The 18,316-nt window shown below is 47.1% G+C and overlaps 1 protein-coding gene across 6 annotated transcripts in view; it reads right to left on the bottom strand.

The window, feature by feature from the left end:
- NCOA1 (nuclear receptor coactivator 1) overlaps nucleotides 1–18,316 on the bottom strand; it is a 986,743-nt gene that overhangs the window by 579,463 nt on the left and 388,964 nt on the right. Inside the window, exon 1 of one of the 6 annotated variants that reach the window (XM_078649918.1) lies at nucleotides 3,416–3,538. The exons of the other annotated variants lie outside the window; for them this stretch is intronic. The gene's annotated coding sequence lies outside the window, so the exon portion shown is untranslated. Of the gene's footprint in view, nucleotides 1–3,415; nucleotides 3,539–18,316 lie in introns of those variants that run through there. 6 annotated transcript variants of the gene reach the window in all.

The following is an 18,316-nucleotide window of genomic DNA, read 5'->3' as shown; positions in this document are numbered from 1 at the left end:
TAGTATCAACCTGGTCTCTTCCAGGGTGGGGTAGGGCTCCTCACCCCCTCCTGGACAAGACAACGAGAAGAAAGGCTATCTTTCCAAAATGTTAGTTTTGCCTTCCCCCACTGTGATGTACAGTACTTAAAGGAGATGATCCAGAAGAACTGATTTAACTGATTGTCCTCCATACTTTGTTAATCAGTGAGGGTGCGATTGTGCCATTTCTTTATTTTATTACATTATAGACTGCATGTTTGTAAACCAACCTCCGTTCTTCAATTTAGTGACAGTAATTAAGCTCTGTGGAGAGAAGCACGTGGTGCCTCGGTGTAATCAGGGCTGGTTCTAGGATGTTTGGGTCCCTGGGCAGAAAGGGAATGTGTGAGGCCCCTCTAAATTGCAGAGACATGACGCATTCAGGGCTGTTTGCATCTGAATAGATGCCCCTGCTCCTGAAGCTGCAGCCCCTCCATCCCAGTCACCTTCAAGCACCTCTTAACAGCTCATCAAGGGCTGGAGGTGTGAGGGTTGCCATCCCGCTGTGCCTCTCCAATGCTGCTGGGTATCTGAGCTTTGGTACTGCATCGGAGTCTGTTACACCCGACCTCAACAGCATTGGAGTCAAGAAGAGAGGTGGGTGGAAGCTGTGCCGGCTTGAGGGTGGTGCAACCGGTTAAAATTACGGACAAATGGCGTTTGTTAAAGAATCCTTCACGGACAACGGACAGCCAGCCGAAATTACGGACTGTCCGTGAAATTTACAGACTGTTGGTCACCCTATACATGGTATGAGAGGTGGTGGTTCAGGTTTGGTGGTCCTGCATCATGGAGCGCTTTGTAGGCATGTGAAGAGCTTGAAAGTGATTACTGTTTTGACTGGGAGCCAGTGGAGTTCTCGGAGGTGTTCGGTGATATGAATGCAGTGGGGGATGTCAAAGACCAGTCTGGCTGCGGCATTTTGAACATTCTGTAGTTTTCTGAGAAGTTTCTGGGTGCCACCGACGTACAGTGCGTTGTAGTCGAGTTTGGTGTTGATGAGTGCATGGGTGACCGTTTTTCTGGATTTGGTGAAGATCCATCTGAATGTCTTTTGAAGCAGGTGAAGTGTGCCGAAGCAATATGAGGAGACGGCGTTGATCTGATGGTTCATTGTGAGGGAGGAGTCCAGTATGAGACCGATGTTTCATGCATGGACAAGGGGGGTGGGTGGGGTTCCCAAAGCAGAGTGCCACCGGGAGTTGTCTCATGCTGTGGGGATGGGTCGCAGGATAAGGACTTTGGTCTCTTTTACTGTCATATGAGACCCCTTGTAGTCTAATGTTTAAGGCATTTGCATCAGGATCACTACTATGCAGTGGTCTCCACAATAAACCTCCTTTTGTTATAATGCATCTTGCAAAATCATAGCTTTCTCTTACATCAACCTTAGATCATGACTGTTCCTGACACCGATTTTGTTTTACTTTGGGTAATCCAGTGGATAGTCCAGTGGATTCGTTGTAGAAGAGAGCATTCACCATTTGCCCTTGGGCTCACTGAAGGTCATAAGCATTGTTTCAATTTGTATTATTCCTCACGCTGGATCACTAGACATTTGCTCCTCCAGGTCCTCAGCTCTATGTCCTCACACTGCATTTTGTGCCATATCATAACTTTACACCATCTAAATGTCCTATTTAAATACCCTCCAGGTACCCATAAGAGTGAGCAAACGATTTATTTGAGATCTCGCTATAAAATGTAGATTTTACACAATTATGAGTACCTCTCTATTCAAAACCTGCTATCTAATTTGTAAATAACAAAACATACATTATTCTGTGAGCTCATATTCCTCCCTAGTTTATATAAACAAATTCATCAAGTCCCTAGGAAAAAACGGTCCTATTCGGTTCATACCTGATCTTCCCCAACCTGAAATTCCCAAACCCACTGGCTGGAAAAAAGGCTGGATTATCAAATATTAGTATACATGGTTCTGGGGTTACAGCAAGACTTTTATTCGTGGCTCAGGTACTCTAGGATGTAGAGTAGTTTGTGAGAAGAGGTCATAAGAAAGGATTTTTCGTCAGTGATTTCAAAGCAAGAAACGAAAACTCAGTTTGCCAACTCCAAAGCTGGATGCCATGTGTGACGTCTATTCTGCTATTCCCTCACTACCGTTAGCAGTGCCTCACGACAGTATGGGTTAATATGAGGAGTTTCCCCTTCTGTCTCAGGTCGGTTAGATCATTAAAGTGCTCAGAATCCTAGTTTCTGTGCCATTCTAGACACAGTATCATTTTTTTTTTTGTATCTTCACCAGAACTCACCTAGAGCACGGCACTGGGAGAAGAGGAGCCACCGGGGCAGCACACTTAACAGCTGCATGTCTCCCCACCTTTGGAATTGTCAAAGTCCTCCACCTAAGCCAGTCAGCACACAACTCAGACACGAGTGGATAGGTGGCTGACAACAGAGTGGGGTCCTTAATGGTAATGTTGATCCATGGGCATGTAATGACCACAAGCATCTATCCGAAAGCAGACTTAACCTCTAGCCTGACTCAATCCCCTAAATCTAGCAAAGTGTGGATAACCTCAGATTTTGAGACATCAACTTTAAACGCAGAAACCTGCTCAAAATCTCAAAGATGTATTTCCTAACCAGTGAGGAAATGTGAGAAACTATCAGATTCTAGCACATCACCAGCAAACATATTCAAGTAGTACTATAAATCTTATACATCTACTTTCTCCATTCTTTCTCAGTTGCCAAACAAAAGACTATAACACATGCAATTAGTAGGTGAGGGGAGCAAACCTGTGTAATCTATTTGCCTAAATTAACTATTTTCGCCAAAAACCATTGACCACTTCTGGGTATGCTCTCAACGAACCAAACACTGAACACAAACAGTAGAGCTCAATGTAGTACTCTCCTCCTAGCCAGAGTGCTTCAAGAAAGAGAATTATTATTACTGTGACGTTTATAAATAATTGTAAAAATCTGCATAGCAAGAAGACAAATCCTAATCTCAACAGCAGATATAAGCAGCATACTTCGCAAGCGTGCAGAATACATGTCACTGATCTATAACCTGAAATTCTATGTCAGGACTGGAGGCGAGGATTATGCCTTCTTTCTTCACTTTATTTCGAATAGCAGCACATTTAAAAGATAACAAAAACTACATTTCCCATGAACCCATGGGAAAAGGTAGTTTAGGAAAAATCATGGTAAAACCAATCAGGGTATAACACAAATGTCCAATCAGGAGGCGCATGGCCCCAACATAGTCCTCACTCACTGGCCCTTTGCTGCTACGCAGCTGAGATAAGTACCCTTCAGTTGTTTTTTGCTGCATGGTGCTTAATTTTTGCTAATATTCTGCTGGCATTGTGCTTTTATTTGATTAAAATTGCCCAATTGGTAACATTTGTGGTAATACTTGCGATTTTGGTGTGCGATTGTCACCGCGTCTTTATCTTGTTGCTGCAGCTCAGTTTCGTGCACGTTTGTGTACAGAGCCTCGCACCGGTGTGAGTTGGTTCGGCATTGATTCCCCTTTTTGTTCCTATTTTTGTCATGGGAGCGTTTCTTGCTTCTACGCGGCTAGAGCTGGTGATTACGCTCGTAGCATCGACCTCCCACCGCCAGGGGGCGTGGGAGGCGACGCGGAGTACAGCGCGATGATTTATATTCCTCAGAGTCTCTGGGAATTCCTGTCACCGCACACATTTCCCGCCGAGCGGCCAGTCTGAGGAAAGACGCCCTACTGGATCTGTATATGACAGTGCAGCTCTCTTAGCAGCTAATCTACTAAATTTACAAATTAACGCTCTGCTGTCCAGTTGAGTTGGGAGCAGAATCATTATTGCTGTTCTACTTACCCCCTGATGTTGGTCTATATTTATTAAGGCCTAGAAGCCTGTGGGGACACTGCCCAGACAGGCCACCCTTGTGACAGGAATAATTTCCTATTTTAAAATTATTACACAGCAGCGTGAGTGTCCCAGGGGCTAGAAACCCCTCCTAAAATTGCGAGACGCTCGCACCAAAGGACAGGCTGATATCCATCCATTATGAATATAGTGCCTACCTTAAGGCCTGGTGTACTGTTAGCCAGACACCCCTAATTGGTCCCTGACTCTATAATTCACTTGTTAAACCATGGAGTATCAAGAGGACTACCAGGACTTGGAGGACCCTCTTGCTGACCTTCCTTAGGGTGATGATTTTTATGAGGCAGTTGACACCTCAATTTACCTCGCAGTGGAGGAGGCCATGACTTCGCTACAGGAGAGACTCTCCCGACAGATTGTCCAAGCCGTTGACAGACTAAACCCCCAACCCACCACGCCTCCCCCCGCCTTCGGCCCTGGAGGGACCCCAGCAAGGGGAACAAGCCCAGACAGTCAACCTGTCCTGCCTACAGGGAATTCCCCTATTCCACCGCCAGTTGAACCCAACCCTGATCTAAACCTTGCAGGGGACGCAGATGATGAACCAGGCACGTCTAAGCCATGACTTCCGTCCCGCCCTTCCCAGACCACCCAGAGCGCGTCCGACATGATTGACCCTGACAATATCATACATCCACGATCCTCCGAATGGGCCCCGGCCCACAAGGTTGCTAATTACGTGGTGGTCGCATTCGTAGGCCGCTGGAAAAGGCGGCCCATAATTGCCTCCGGGCGCCTTCCCTCGAGGGGAAGGTGGCACATACCCCGGAGATTGACCCTCACATGGCCACTTTTTTACAAACGTTCATCAGGGACCCTAAGAAGGGTATGGACAGGTCATGGCTGGCATGCCAGGACAAACTCTTGGATGTCTTAGGTCCCATAACAAAAATCTTGGATATGGCTGAGGAGGTCAAGGAATTCGGTTCCATAATTTCTCGGGACACTTTGTCAGGGTGGGCCCAGAGAGACATAATTTTTTGGGGAAAAGCTAATTGAGCCCTATCCCCCGAGCGCCGCCGCTCCCGCCTCATTCAGGTCGACTCAAAATTGGGGATCCTGGCAGATTCCGAGACAGGTGCAATTGCACAAGGATGCCTCTTTGGCGAGCCTTTCGTAAAAGAATGAGACCAATTTGTCAATACTTTCTCGTCACTTGACAAGGCCCAAACAACCATTAAAAGGGTGTTCCCTCGTGTTTTTCACCGGCCGGTCAAGGTAAGGGCCGGTCAAGGTAAGGGCTGCTCGACCGGCCGCCAATCACACCAGAATTCTGAAAGGGGGCAAGGCTCCAGACATGGCCAGTATCAGGATCTGTCCCGACTTGGGAATTTCTACCCCAAGAGAGGACGTTGTGGCAAGGTCAGAGGGTTCCAAGGAGCAGCATCCGCCTCAAGTCCCGGTGAGTGTTCTCCCTTCTTCCCAACTAAAAATAGGGGGGCAGCTGGCAAATTTTTTTCAGGTTTGGATTTCCATCACGTGAGATGCGTGGGTCCTTCAGGCGGTGCAGGGGTTCCACATAGATTATCTTGGGGTACCCTCCCAACAGTCCAGGCCCCGTTCCATTCAGTTTTCACTCCAACGAGCCACCCTGGTAGACGAGGAAGTTACATCCCTCCCCAACTAGGGCACCATCTTCCTTTCTTCAACGCACCCCTGGGGGTTCATCAGCAACATATTCTTGGTCGACAAGACCGACGGGGTCAGAGGCCAGTTATAAATCTAAACGAATTTTAACAAGTGGCTGGTTTACCGCCACTTCAAAATGGAGGCTATTCACCTCCTCAGAGATGTCTTACATCCTCTGGATTGGATGATACGTCTAGGTCTCATAGATGCCTATCTGATAATCCCGGTTTTTCCACCTCATTGGTGGTTTCTCCTGTTCATCTGGCGCCACAAAACATACGAATTTACTGCTCTTCCTTTCAGCCTGTCCTCAGCCCCTTAGTGCTTCACCAAGGTCCTCAAACCGGTGGTGGAGTTCCTGAGGGCTCGAGGCATACAGATGATTGTGTATCTAGACAACCTCCTTCTAATGGGTTCTTGCCCTCTCCAGCTGTCGTCCCATCTCCAGATGGCGGTGGATCTTCTTCAGAGCTTAGGCTTTGTGGTCAACTGGGCAAAATCACTTTTAACGCCCTCTCAGTCTGTGACTTTTTTGGGGGTCGTAATAGACTCCACCTCTTCCACTTTAAGCCTTCCTTCCAGGAAAGTGGGGCACGAGCTAAGACACACCCTTTCCAGACAACAAGTGCCTCTCCGCTAATTGTCTCGGGTGGTGGGTCTCCTATCTGTATCGATTCAGGCCATCTTCCCGGGACCAAAGGGGGTTTGACCACTTGGAGGCCAGGAATGGCCGCGCAATTTTCGGTTCGGTGCCAGATCTAGTCACAGACTCCGACACCAGCAGGTCAGGCTGGGGAGCCAGGTGCGGCAACCTCTCTACGGGAGGATTGTGGTCTCCCGAAGAACAGAAGTTGCTTATCAATTGTTTGGAACTTCTGGCTGGCTCTTTCGTCGTCTGTTGCTGGACGAGAGACTCTGGCAATCATGCGTCCTTCACAAAATGGACAACATATCAGCGGTCCGATATATAAAGCACTTAGGAGGCACCAGATCCAGAGCACTTCGGACTTAGCCACAAGTATCTTTTCAGTACTGCCTGGACATCCAAGTTTCCGTCACGGCGGAACACTTGCCAGGATGAGGGAACCAGGAGACGGACTTTCAGTCGCGCAATTTCAGAGATTCCAGTCTCTGGAAACTCGATCCAAGCATCTTTGCGATGTTGAACGACCACTGGGGCCCCTTCTCAGTGGACTTCTTTGCCTCGAGACTGGACCATCATCTTCCCGCTTCTTCAGCTGGAGGTGGGACCCTCTGGCAGTGTCCACGGATGTCTTCCTCCAGGACTGGAGCTCAGAGAAGGGGTACGCCTTTCCTCCCTTCACGATGATCACCAGAACGACTGCTCAGGTCCTAAGACAGAGGGCGGATTTAGTCATGATCACCTCCATTTGGAGGTTGCAAGTCTGGTTTTCAGTTCTTCTGGAACTTTCCCGGGATTCTCCAATCCTACTTCCCCACTTTCTGACCCTCCTCTTGAGTCCCGACAAAGCGTTCCACCCTCTGGTGCAGGCGAACTCGCTGTGGCTCATGGCGTGGCGGATTTCAGAGGACGATGTGAGGTCCCAGGCCTTTCGAAGGAGGCTGAAAGCTTCATGTCCAAGGCTTGGGCAGACAGCACTGTCAAGAGGTACAGATCCACTTGGGGCAGATGGTTACGTTGGTGTTTGCAATGGGGTTTTGATCCTCTGGTCGCAGATGTAGTGCATGTTGTGAATTTCTTGGCACATTTAGCTTCCAATGGCATGGATTATAGGTCGATAAACACCTTTTGGTCAGTCATATCTTTCGGACATATGCCAATTAATGACAACTGTGGGTGAACATCTGATGGTTTGCAGGTTGTTACGTGGCATTCGGCTCTCTTTACCTCAAAAGCCTCGCTACTCTGCTCTTTGGGACGTTAACCAAGTGCTTAACTTGTTTCTGTCCTGGCAGCTGAACCGCTTACTCTCCAGGAAAGAGTTATCGGCTAAGCTGGCTATGCTCCTTTGCCTCAAGGCATATGAAGAGATGACAGAGGAGATTCGTCCTCCAGGGGAACACCAGCTACTCATAGCACTCTGTAAGCCTTTTAAGGCGGTATTGTCGCCTACCATTGCTGGATGGGTCCGATGGGTGATGCAAAAAGCAGGCATTAGCCTCCGGCACTTTGGAGCCCATTCGGCAGGGGGGCAATGGCCTCTTAAGTATTTGGCTTGGATGCCCGTTTAGAGGATATCCTCAACGCGGCAGATTGGTCTTCGGACTCCACCTTCAAAAGGTTTTATTTCAAGCCAGTGCTGGACATGGCTCTTCTCGTTGTGAGCAAGCTTTAAACTAGCATAATCCTCGCCTCCAGTCCTGACATAGAATGGAAAATTTCATAGCTATCGAAACGGAAAGTTTCAATTCTATTATGGACTCAGAGGTGAGGATTATCCCACCCTAGGGTCCAAAGAAGGACATCCCTCCCAGTATTTAAGTAAGTAATCTCGCTTTTCTATAAGGGGTTTGGTGGGACAAGTTTGTTCTATTGCGCACTAACTATGTTTACTGCTTGGTTTCGCAGGTTTTGTAGTTTGTGCTCAGATGGTAATATGCTCTCTGTCTTTGTAGGTTTCTGACCCAAACAAACAGGATGCATGAAGGTGATCCGACGGCTGGCTTCGCTCGACAAAAGAGGGCAAAGGGCCAGTCAGAGAGGACTATGTTGGGGCCATGAGCCTCCTGATTGGACATTGTTGTTATGCCCTGATTGGTTGTTGCCATGTTTTTTCTAAACTACCTTTTCCCAATGGGTTCATGGGAAATTTAGTTTTTGTTATCTTTTAAATGAGCTGCTATTTGAAATAAAGTGGAGAAAGAAGGTATAATCCTCGCCTCCGAGTCCCTAATAGATTTGAAACTTAATGTTACGATAGCTAGGAAATTTTTAATTCAACTCCTACTAAGCAGATAACATTTGCGAACGAAGCATGGCACGCTTCCAGGTCAACAATAACATCTGCATGGCTGATGCACTCCACAAAGGAAAGTAGTTGCCTAAGAAGTTCATGTTAAACTGGGTCATGCTTTTTACTCCACTAAAGTTGTTTCTTCTCAAAATTATGCGATTTTTAGGTTCATGTATCGTTTGAAAAAATCAGCCTAGGTGTTTCATAATTAAGGAACACAACAGTTCTGCACATAAATGTTTACCTGAAGGCCAGTTAACAGAGGCGGGCAGTTAAGTAGGGCAGATGAAGGAAGTAACCCACATCCATCTCAAAAGTGCTCTACCAAAATGTTGGCACCGAAAGGCTTGATGGAGTACACAATCAAAGTGTGCTACTGGGCATGAAGTATGAAGAAAAGAGGATTGGCCCATGAAACATAAAATTAAGGACTTTTAATAATGTTCAAGGAATGAAAACATTAGAAAAACTAAACAAGAGGCGTATGAGGCTCAGTGGTTTCATGCCCAATTGGAGATGGGTGACCAGCGGTGTGCAAAAGTACAATGGCACCTAGGAAAGTACTGTACAAATGCTTGTTAAATTAACCATGGTCCGAAGACATACAAGAGATTTGGAAACAAGTAAAACTATAAACACAAGTCTAAACCTTTCTTGAAACACTACTTTCCTTGGCAACCGTACGAATGTCATAAAAAAAGAAAACACACCAATTGTTGATAAAATGTATTAAATTCCACATATTCTGTAGACAAGGCTTTAATACTGCTCTATGATCACAGAATGTCCCTCGATTCCTCTAGTTTGGAAGAGGCACTAGTGATGCCAAAGCAAATAAGGAGCACAAATATTAACTTGGCCTCTCTAAGCTGTGTGACTAACCAGCTCATTAGGATATATGGGCACGCACTGGTTGAATGTCTAAATTAATTTTGTGCCAAACCAGATGTACCAAATGCAAATAGCATCTGGCTCTGTGACCTCTTTCCTCGATGTTTGTCAACACTTATGAATTATCATGGATTACCAGTCAGCTCATTTTTTTGGAACCAGTGAACAGAGAAAATGTTTCTGTTTTAAAAAATGAGCAGCTGTTAATGGATGTGCTGTGGATAAAAGCAGGTTACAGTAAAGATAGAATGGTTCTGACTGAAGTAATGTCATCAATTAGAAGTCAACTGGGAGCAATTTTCAGTATAAGATGATGCATGATGAAAGACAGTACCTGCACTTCTAGCTTCAGATTTCAAATACTAGGTGAACAGAAACAATCTATGTTGGAGAGGATCTGGTAGCGTCCCTCCCGGAGAATAAGGGTTTCTCCTGAAGTTAAGGTGAGAGCACTATATAAACTATCTTGGTGATCTGGTGAACTTACTCCCCTGAACTCAAACCTAACAGATGGGCGAATGCGGTATTCAAGACTCTTTCAATGGATAGCCATATTACTGGAGTGGCTCCACGCGCCAATATGTAATATTGAGGAAAACATCTAAGGAAAAAAGACTAAAGCTGCAAAACGTGACCTACTAGTAACAGTATTGCACGCAAGAGCAACAGAGGGCTTCTAACCTTCTAAAATGCCTGCAAATGCAGGTAGGGGAAGCACTTGGGGCTAGGAGTCATTGCAGAGACTATACCCGCAATCCTGCTGTACATGGTTTTTCAATGCACAGGGACTTCTTGAAAGCAAGGCCAGAGAGAGTCCTGTCGGTGATAACAGGAAATGGCGCACTGAGTGACCATGGAACCACGGAGGCCTTTAGTTTCATTCTTCACAAAAGTTTGAGCAAACTTTTCTGTTTAACTGTCCAGGTGAGGCACTTTGTATTCATGAAGAATGGAGGGTAACGGTGCTACATAAATGTAGTAAAAGATACTAAATCTCACAGTTATGTGCACTGCACCAAGCATCTAATCCCTTTTCGTGGTTTGAAAATGATAGTCTTTCATTCTGGCGAGTGACTCACAGGGTATGGCTCATGCATTAGTCCTGTCCTGCCTACATTTGGCTAACGCAATGCTGCTGACATAAACAAGTCCTCAAGTTTACTTCTACGGGTGACAGGGCATGATGCTGCCCGGTTTCTAACTGTGAATAAAAGGTATGATCATCACACTGCTGGGGTGTAACAGAGCACTCTCTGAATGCAAGATTAGGGTTCAGGATGCACGTAGGCCTTCAAGCTGACATGATTTGGATAACACGGTTACCTTCTCTGCAATGTCATTATTTCTAGAGATTCTATGTCCACAAGAAATCATTCAGTTTCGAAGGTTTAATAAATGCAATGATCCTTCTCTGACTTGGGTAATGCAACTCTTGAATGCTATGGAAGTTTCAATGGCCCATCGAGCCTTTAATATTTGTTTTAACTTCGGAGGTTCCTGAAAACCTTTCGGTTTGTTTCACAGCACTTCAGTACTGCAGTATTCTTAAGGGGCGTGCAGGTCTCACCTCGCCCCTGTGTAATGCCCTGAAGCTACATTATACACGAATCCTCGTACAAATTGGTCATACAGTCCATATTTGTTGCAGCCATAACATCAGGTTACAATACCTCCGCCAATTGTTCGCCAATCACGTAATTAAGCTTGTTCCCTTTTGTGGCATAAGTCTCCAGAAGAATACAAGATTAGTCATTGAATAAGTATAAGGACTGCTACTTACAGAGAGACTTTTATGGTCCAGGTTCCCCCACTGGCCTGGAACGGGTCCAGTAATACTAAGCACAGGAGGGTCAGAAAAGTAGAGGTTACTAAAAAGGAATTGGAGATCATGAAGTTTTGAGAAATGTGACTGGAATGGCGGGGTCACCGGCATGGCTCAAACGTCATCAGACTTACAAGTGCAGTAACCGAGCTACTCGAATAGTTGCTAGAGTAAGGGTGGCCAGGCAACATTTTCATTTTATCTAATAGTGTTACTTACTAAGATGTAACCAAAAGTCATGTCACCCTCAACATTGTGGCACTCTAAGAAAAAAAAGAAAAAAAATAACTGGAAATGGAAGGATAAACCACAGGGCCTCCTCATCCCACCTTCTGTTTGAGAGTGTATGAGGAGGCAGGCACCCAGCACCTATAACTCAAATACCATCAGGACAGCTTGGAACCTTTATGTACTTCCTTGTTGTTGCTTTTATTTCAAATTATGTTACATACAACACATCGATATCATCATATTGATCATATGGCTGTAGAGATCTTCAGAACAATAACAATCAACAATATGATTCATGTTAATATTAATTGAAGGTTTCTTGACTGCCTTCTTGAGGGAAACTGCTGACACTTGCACTGCCTGATCAGCACTATCGGCATGGAAACCAGACACCGGTACATTGCTGTTATGTACTTGTTGCGTACTGTTTATATGCCTAATGTACCCAGACAGAAAGAGCCGGTGTTGAAACTGAGTTGCAAATAGCCCATTTGAACCTCTGAAAATACCACTCTACTGTCAACAAAGTGTTGTTACGGTCACTGAACTAAACTACAATATCTCACAAGGGCTAGCAAACATGGGACTAAAACCCTGTCCGAAGCATCAGTCCACTGGATAAACTCCCAACCCCCCTGGCTGGCCTAGACGAAGCTTATTCATCCTTTCTGAGGAGTAGTACTGTAGTGGGTCCCGAGAGCTCCTGACTACTGGTTGTCTGAGCATCATCAATGCATGCCTCACCAAGGGCTAGGACAACCTCTTGATAACAGCCAATCTCTAGCCACAAGGCCCAACAATGTGGAAACAGACCATGGGCCTAAAGAACAAGCCAACAAGTCAATGGATGGTTGCACGTAAGAGTGTGGTGTTTGTATGACACAAACCGAGACAAAGGCCAGAAGAGTACCGTACAAGGTCAAAAATAAAGTCAAAAATTCATTGGAGGGGTGCTGGTTTCTGAGCTGAAAGCAGGAGTGGGTTGTTATCTGTATGTCCGAACTTATCAATTCTTGCACATACATGTTATGCTAACTGCCACACGAACCTTGCTGCTGAGGGATTAACATGGATACACTGACCTGCAACTGCAACAACCTTTAAACAACAAGAATTGGAAAAGTCAATAGGTCTCACCTATGAGAGTTATTGGCAAAAATTGGTAGCCATGCTGTACAGAAGCAATAGCGCCTCCCCCTCACTCAATCACGTCCTTCTCTCCTGCCCTCCTAACTTATGTATTTACTCCTACCTTAACTACTCCGCAGTTTGTTAGAAAAACAAAAAAACGGGGGAGTGGGTTGGGAGATGAGTCAACATGGAGGGAGAGAGGGTATAAAAGAAGAACAAGGGAATTGGTTGGGGGACGAGGCAACATGGAGGAAGGGCAGGAGAGAAGGCTGTGGGTGGAGGAAGGAACAGGTGAGAGGTGATGGGGAGCACACAGACAACGAAGGGTGGGAGCAGGAAAGGCTAGGAAAAGCATATGGACAGCAGTAGGGGCTACGGCAAGCACATTGACAACGGAAGGTGGGCGGCAAGGACACGGACAATGGGGCAAGCACAGGAATGACAGAGGGTGGACTGGAGGGGCAAGCACGCGTAAGGTGGGCGGGAGGGGAAAGCACATGGATGCCAGCACACGTTCAAGGATGAGTCCATGGAGGGTGGTCGAGACAAGCAAACGGACAACAAAGGGTGGGCGAGAAGGATCAAGCGCATGGACAAACGAAGGGCAGGAGGGATCAAGCACACAGAAAAAGGAGGGTGGGCGGGAGGGACAAGCACACGGAAAAAAGGAGGGTGGGCGGGAGGGACAAGCACACGGGAAAAAGGAGGGTGGGCGGGAGGGACAAGCACACGGAAAAAAGGAGGGCGGGAGGGACAAGCACACGGAAAAAAGGAGGGTGGGCTGGAGGGACAAGCACACGGAAAAAAGGAGGGTGGGCGGGAGGGACAAGCACAGGAAAAAAGGAGGGTGGGCGAGAGGGACAAGCACACGCAAAAAAGGAGGGTGGGGCACACCAAAAAAACGAGGGTGGGCGGGGGGGGACAAGCACGCGGAAAAAAGGAGGGTGGGCGGGAGGGACAAGCACGCGGAAAAAAGGAGGGTGGGCGTAAGGGACAAGGAAGGTGGACGGGAGGGACAAGCACGCGGAAAAAAGGAGGGCGGGAGGGACAAGCACACGGAAAAAAAGAGGGTGGGCAGGAGGGACAACACACGTAAGGTGGGCGGGAGGAGCAAGCACAAGGATGCAAGCACACAGATGACGATGAGTCCATGGAAGGTAGTCGGGACAAGCAAACGGACAACAAAGGGTGGGCGGGAAGGATCAAGCACATGGACAAACAAAGGGCGGGAGGGATCAAGCACACAGAAAAAGGAGGGTGGGCGGGAGGGATCATGCACACAGAAAAAGGAGGGTGGGCGGGAGGGATCATGCACACGGAAAAAGGAGGGTGGGCGGGAGGGATCATGCACACAGAAAAAAGAGGGTGGGCGGGAGGGATCATGCACACAGAAAAAGGAGGTTGGACGGGAGGGATCATGCACACGGAAAAAGGAGGGTGGGCGGGAGGGATCATGCACACGGAAAAAGGACGGTGGGCGGGAGGGACATGCACACGGAAAAAGGAGGGTGGGCGGGAGGGACATGCACACGGAAAAAGGAGGGTGGGCGGGAGGGACATGCACACGGAAAAAGGAGGGTGGGCGGGAGGGACAAGCACACAGAAAAAAGGAGGGTTGGCGGGAGGGACAAGGAGGGTGGGCGGGAGGGACAAGCACACAAAAAAAGGGAGGGTGGGCGGGAGGGACAAGCACACAGAAAAAGGAGGTTGGGCGGGAGGGATCATGCACACGGAAAAAGGAGGGTGGGAGGGAGGGACATGCACACGGAAAAAGGAGGGTGGGCGGGAGGGACATGCACATGGCAAAAGGAGGGTGGGCGGGAGGGACAAGCACACGGAAAAAAGGAGGGTGGGCGGGAGGGACAAGCACACGGAAAAAAAGGAGGGTGGGCGGGAGGGACAAGCACACGGAAAAAAGGAGGGTGGGGCACACCAAAAAAACGAGGGTGGGCGGGGGGGACAAGCGCGCAGAAAAAAAGGAGGGTGGGTGGATGGGACAGGCACGCGGAAAAAAAGGAGGGCGGGAGGGACAAGCACAGGGAAAAATAGGAGGGTGGGCGGGAGGGACAAGCACGCGGAAAAAAGGAGGATGGGCGGGAGGGACAAGCACACGGAAAAAAGGAGGGTGGGCGGGAGGGACAAGCACATGGAAAAAAGGAGGGTGGGCGGGAGGGACAAGCACACGGAAAAAAGGAGGGTGGGCGGGAGGGACAAGCACACGGAAAAAAGGAGGGTGGGCGGGAGGGACAAGCACACAGAAAAAAGGAGGGTGGGCACACCAAAAAAATTAGGGTGGGCGGGAGGGACAAGCACCTGGAAAAAAGAGGGTCGGCGGGAGGGGCAAGCACGTGGAAAAAAGAGGCGGGAGGGGCAAGCACGTGGAAAAAAGAGGGTGGGCGGGAGGGGCAAGCAAGCAGAAAAATGAGGGTAGGCGGGAGGGGCAAGAACGCGGAAAAATGAGGGATGGCGGGAGGGGCAAGCACGCAGAAAAATGAGGGTGGGCGGAAGGGGCAAGCACGCGGACACCGGAAAAGTGCACACAGACACTGGAGGGTGGGCGGGAGGGTCAAGCACACTGACACCAGAGGGTGGGGGGTAGGGTCAAGCACACGGATAACGGAGGGTCGCCAGGAAGGTCAAGCACATGGATAACAGAGGGTGGGTGTTAGGGTCAAGCACATGGGCAATGCATCAGTGCACAGAAGGGGCAGCACAGGGCAGGCTTGAGGGGCAGAGCACAGACAACACAGGGTGGGCAGGAGAGGGGAGGTGCTAAAAAAACTAAAGAGGGTCCCTGGGGTTCTAAATGTAGGGCGAGGAGGGCAGGGAAGAAACCAGAAACAATAACGAAAACCTCTACCTAACCATTAATTAATACATCCTAGATACGAAACAGCAACATTGTCCCACAAAGCAACTATTTATTAAAAAAATGTATTGTATCAAAAAAAGTCATTTTTTAAAATGATATGTAAATTCATTTATATAAAAACTTTGCTGTACAGAATTCAAAATAGAGAGACCCCAAAACAAAAATACAGAGAATATACAAAAACAATATGACACCACAAACCACACATACCTCAATCATACCATACACAACCCAACTGAGCAGGACATAGGTTGTACATAACACACTAAATAACAAAAAACAATACAAAAATAGTTTCAAGACTGGGAACAGCGCCTACGCGCGTTTCAGAGTGGAACTTTTGCCAACAGTTCCTTCGTCAGGGCACAGCAGATACAATTCACTTTGTAGTCAGATTTCATATGTAGATCATGATCAATTTATATAGAGTGGTGAGAGGGGCTCTGTGTCATATTACATTCATGATGTGTATATACATAATTATACAAATGAGCCGATAAGGATGCTAACCCGCTGATGGGGTCACGGTGTCGTAAAAGCATCAGTCAAAGAGGAAAACCTGTGGTATGGACACAGCGGTCCCAAGGTTATAGCGCTATATAATAGCGAGTGAGCAACCGAACGAATGACTTCTGGATAAAATATGGGAAGTTCTTAATATTCCACAGATGTGAATACTAGTGAATCTAGAATCATGGGGATGTGCAGGGGATGATGAGGAATGTACAATGCAAAAAACCTTGACGCCCAACAACACTATGGAAATCCTGAACACTTCATGGCTGTAACTTATGTCACTTTCTGGGCCCTGAGAGAGGAAGTGCACAGACAATGCAGTGGGAGAGGCAGCACATGGACAACACGGGAGGCAGGAGAGGCAGCACATGGACAACACGGGACGCAGGGTGGGCAGCACATGGACAACACGGGAGGCAGGAGAGGCAACACAAGGACATCGCAGGGTGGGCGAAGCAGCACACGGCCAACGCAGGGCGGGCAAGCGAGGCAACACACGGAAAATGCAGGGCAGATGGGCGGGCCAACACACAGACAACACACGGTGGATGGGATGGTCTGAGGCAGCAAACGGACAACAGAAGCCGGGGTTTTCTAGGGCAGCACACGGACAACAGTTATGGGGTGGGAGGCTCCAAATCAACACATAGACAACAATGGGTGGGTGGCATGGCAATGAGGAGGGAGACAGGATAAGTTTAAAAGCCAGTCATTTGGCATGCAAAAAGTATCGAGGGAAAAAGACTCAAGGAAAGAGGTTCTTTAAAAACTAAACCTAAACCACCCTCTTTGTTACACCAGGTCTGGAGGCCTTCTGCTTCGAGCAGGGCAGGCCTTCCCATTCCTTGCCTGCATTTCATCAAAGCTGTAGCCTACAACTTGCTATATAAAGATATACCAAGTTCCAACCATTAACTGCACTGACTTTTTAAAGACATTTTGTTTTCGCAAAACATTTTTTTGCATCCTAGTACTTGTAGTCCTGCATTTATAGCGAGACCAAACAAAACTGCAGGTATTGTAAGGCTAAGAGAAACTGAAGAACTTAATAAAATGCCACTAAGCATCTAACACTAATCGCCGTACTTAAGAACATTAAGAGAGACAAAAGATTTACACATAGGATGTGGCATTTCGGCCAAAGCTGCAGATTTGCAACTGATCAATCAGGGTTGAGTCTGGGTGTCTGATCACCATCCTGTGATTCTGGGCAAATCACTTAAGATCCCCGTGTCCAAATTATTATTATTATTCTTTTTTTAATGAAGATGACCTTTTGTAATGTAACACGTGCTCATGTAAGGCGCTCCAATACCTTCAGGTAGAGTTTGAACTTTATAAAACTATAAAAAATAAATACATAATAAGGGGTTCTGGTGCTCCTGGCAGAGACATTTGCTGCCTGGGTAGCTATTGTCCTACCCGGCCACATCTTCGTCTCTGCGCTTAAGTCAAATCTGACAACAGGGGATGGGATTTTTGTATTCATTTGCCAAGCCTTGGCTGATTACACAAACGTCTTCACTTCTACCCCCAGAATCATCCACATCTCAGTGAAGTGCCAAGGGGGTGGGGGTGTAAAGGATAAGGCCGGGGTAGAGGATCTTAAACAAGGGTGCCTGGAGTCCCTTATGATTAATTACAATATGGGCTAAATTGATAGAGCCAGGTCAGAGAGAGAGAGCAATGTATGATCTGTATGCTAACAGCTCTATGCGGCCCTCTGAGGGTCCCAGCTCTCCCATCCCTCTCTGGCACACCCTATGCTGTTCTTTCATATTATGCGACAGGATCTATCAACGCTGAATCATGTGGTGATCGGGAAATTAATACTTTGAACACCAGAGAGTCAGCCTCAGCCTTACAGCCTTCTTATTTAGATAAACTGTAATGTAATGTAATGCATGATAGAAAGATCTGTTAAGTGCAATGCTTAGAAATAACAGAAGTATTTCACTCTATATAAAAAAACAAGTTATTACATTATTATTACTAATGTCACAAGGTTCTATTTATTACTGCCATACTGGTAACAGAGAAATCCCCACTCACCCTCAACTAGTGTGGAGAGGTTTCTTATATTTGTAAAAGTATCGAGTTTTTCATCTTTTGATTAAAGTCATACAAATCTCTTATGCAAATAACAACACTAAGTTTTTCTAAAGGCACTCTTCAAATCTAACAGTGCCAATGACACTAATGTTCTGATTATAGTTGGGCATGCTGAACAGAGCACGATTGGGGAACTTTACCCAATTACAAGCTGAAAAACCCAAGCGATGTTTACAGGGGCGGCTACTCCGCAATGGCGGAGGAGCGTAGCCCCACTGCTGAAATGCAACAGACAGGAGAAAAATAA

This window comes from Lissotriton helveticus, chromosome 6 (genome assembly GCF_964261635.1).
Source record: "Lissotriton helveticus chromosome 6, aLisHel1.1, whole genome shotgun sequence".
NCBI classification, from domain to species: Eukaryota; Metazoa; Chordata; class Amphibia; order Caudata; family Salamandridae; genus Lissotriton; species Lissotriton helveticus.
This window is presented reverse-complemented; position numbering and strand designations above follow the sequence as displayed.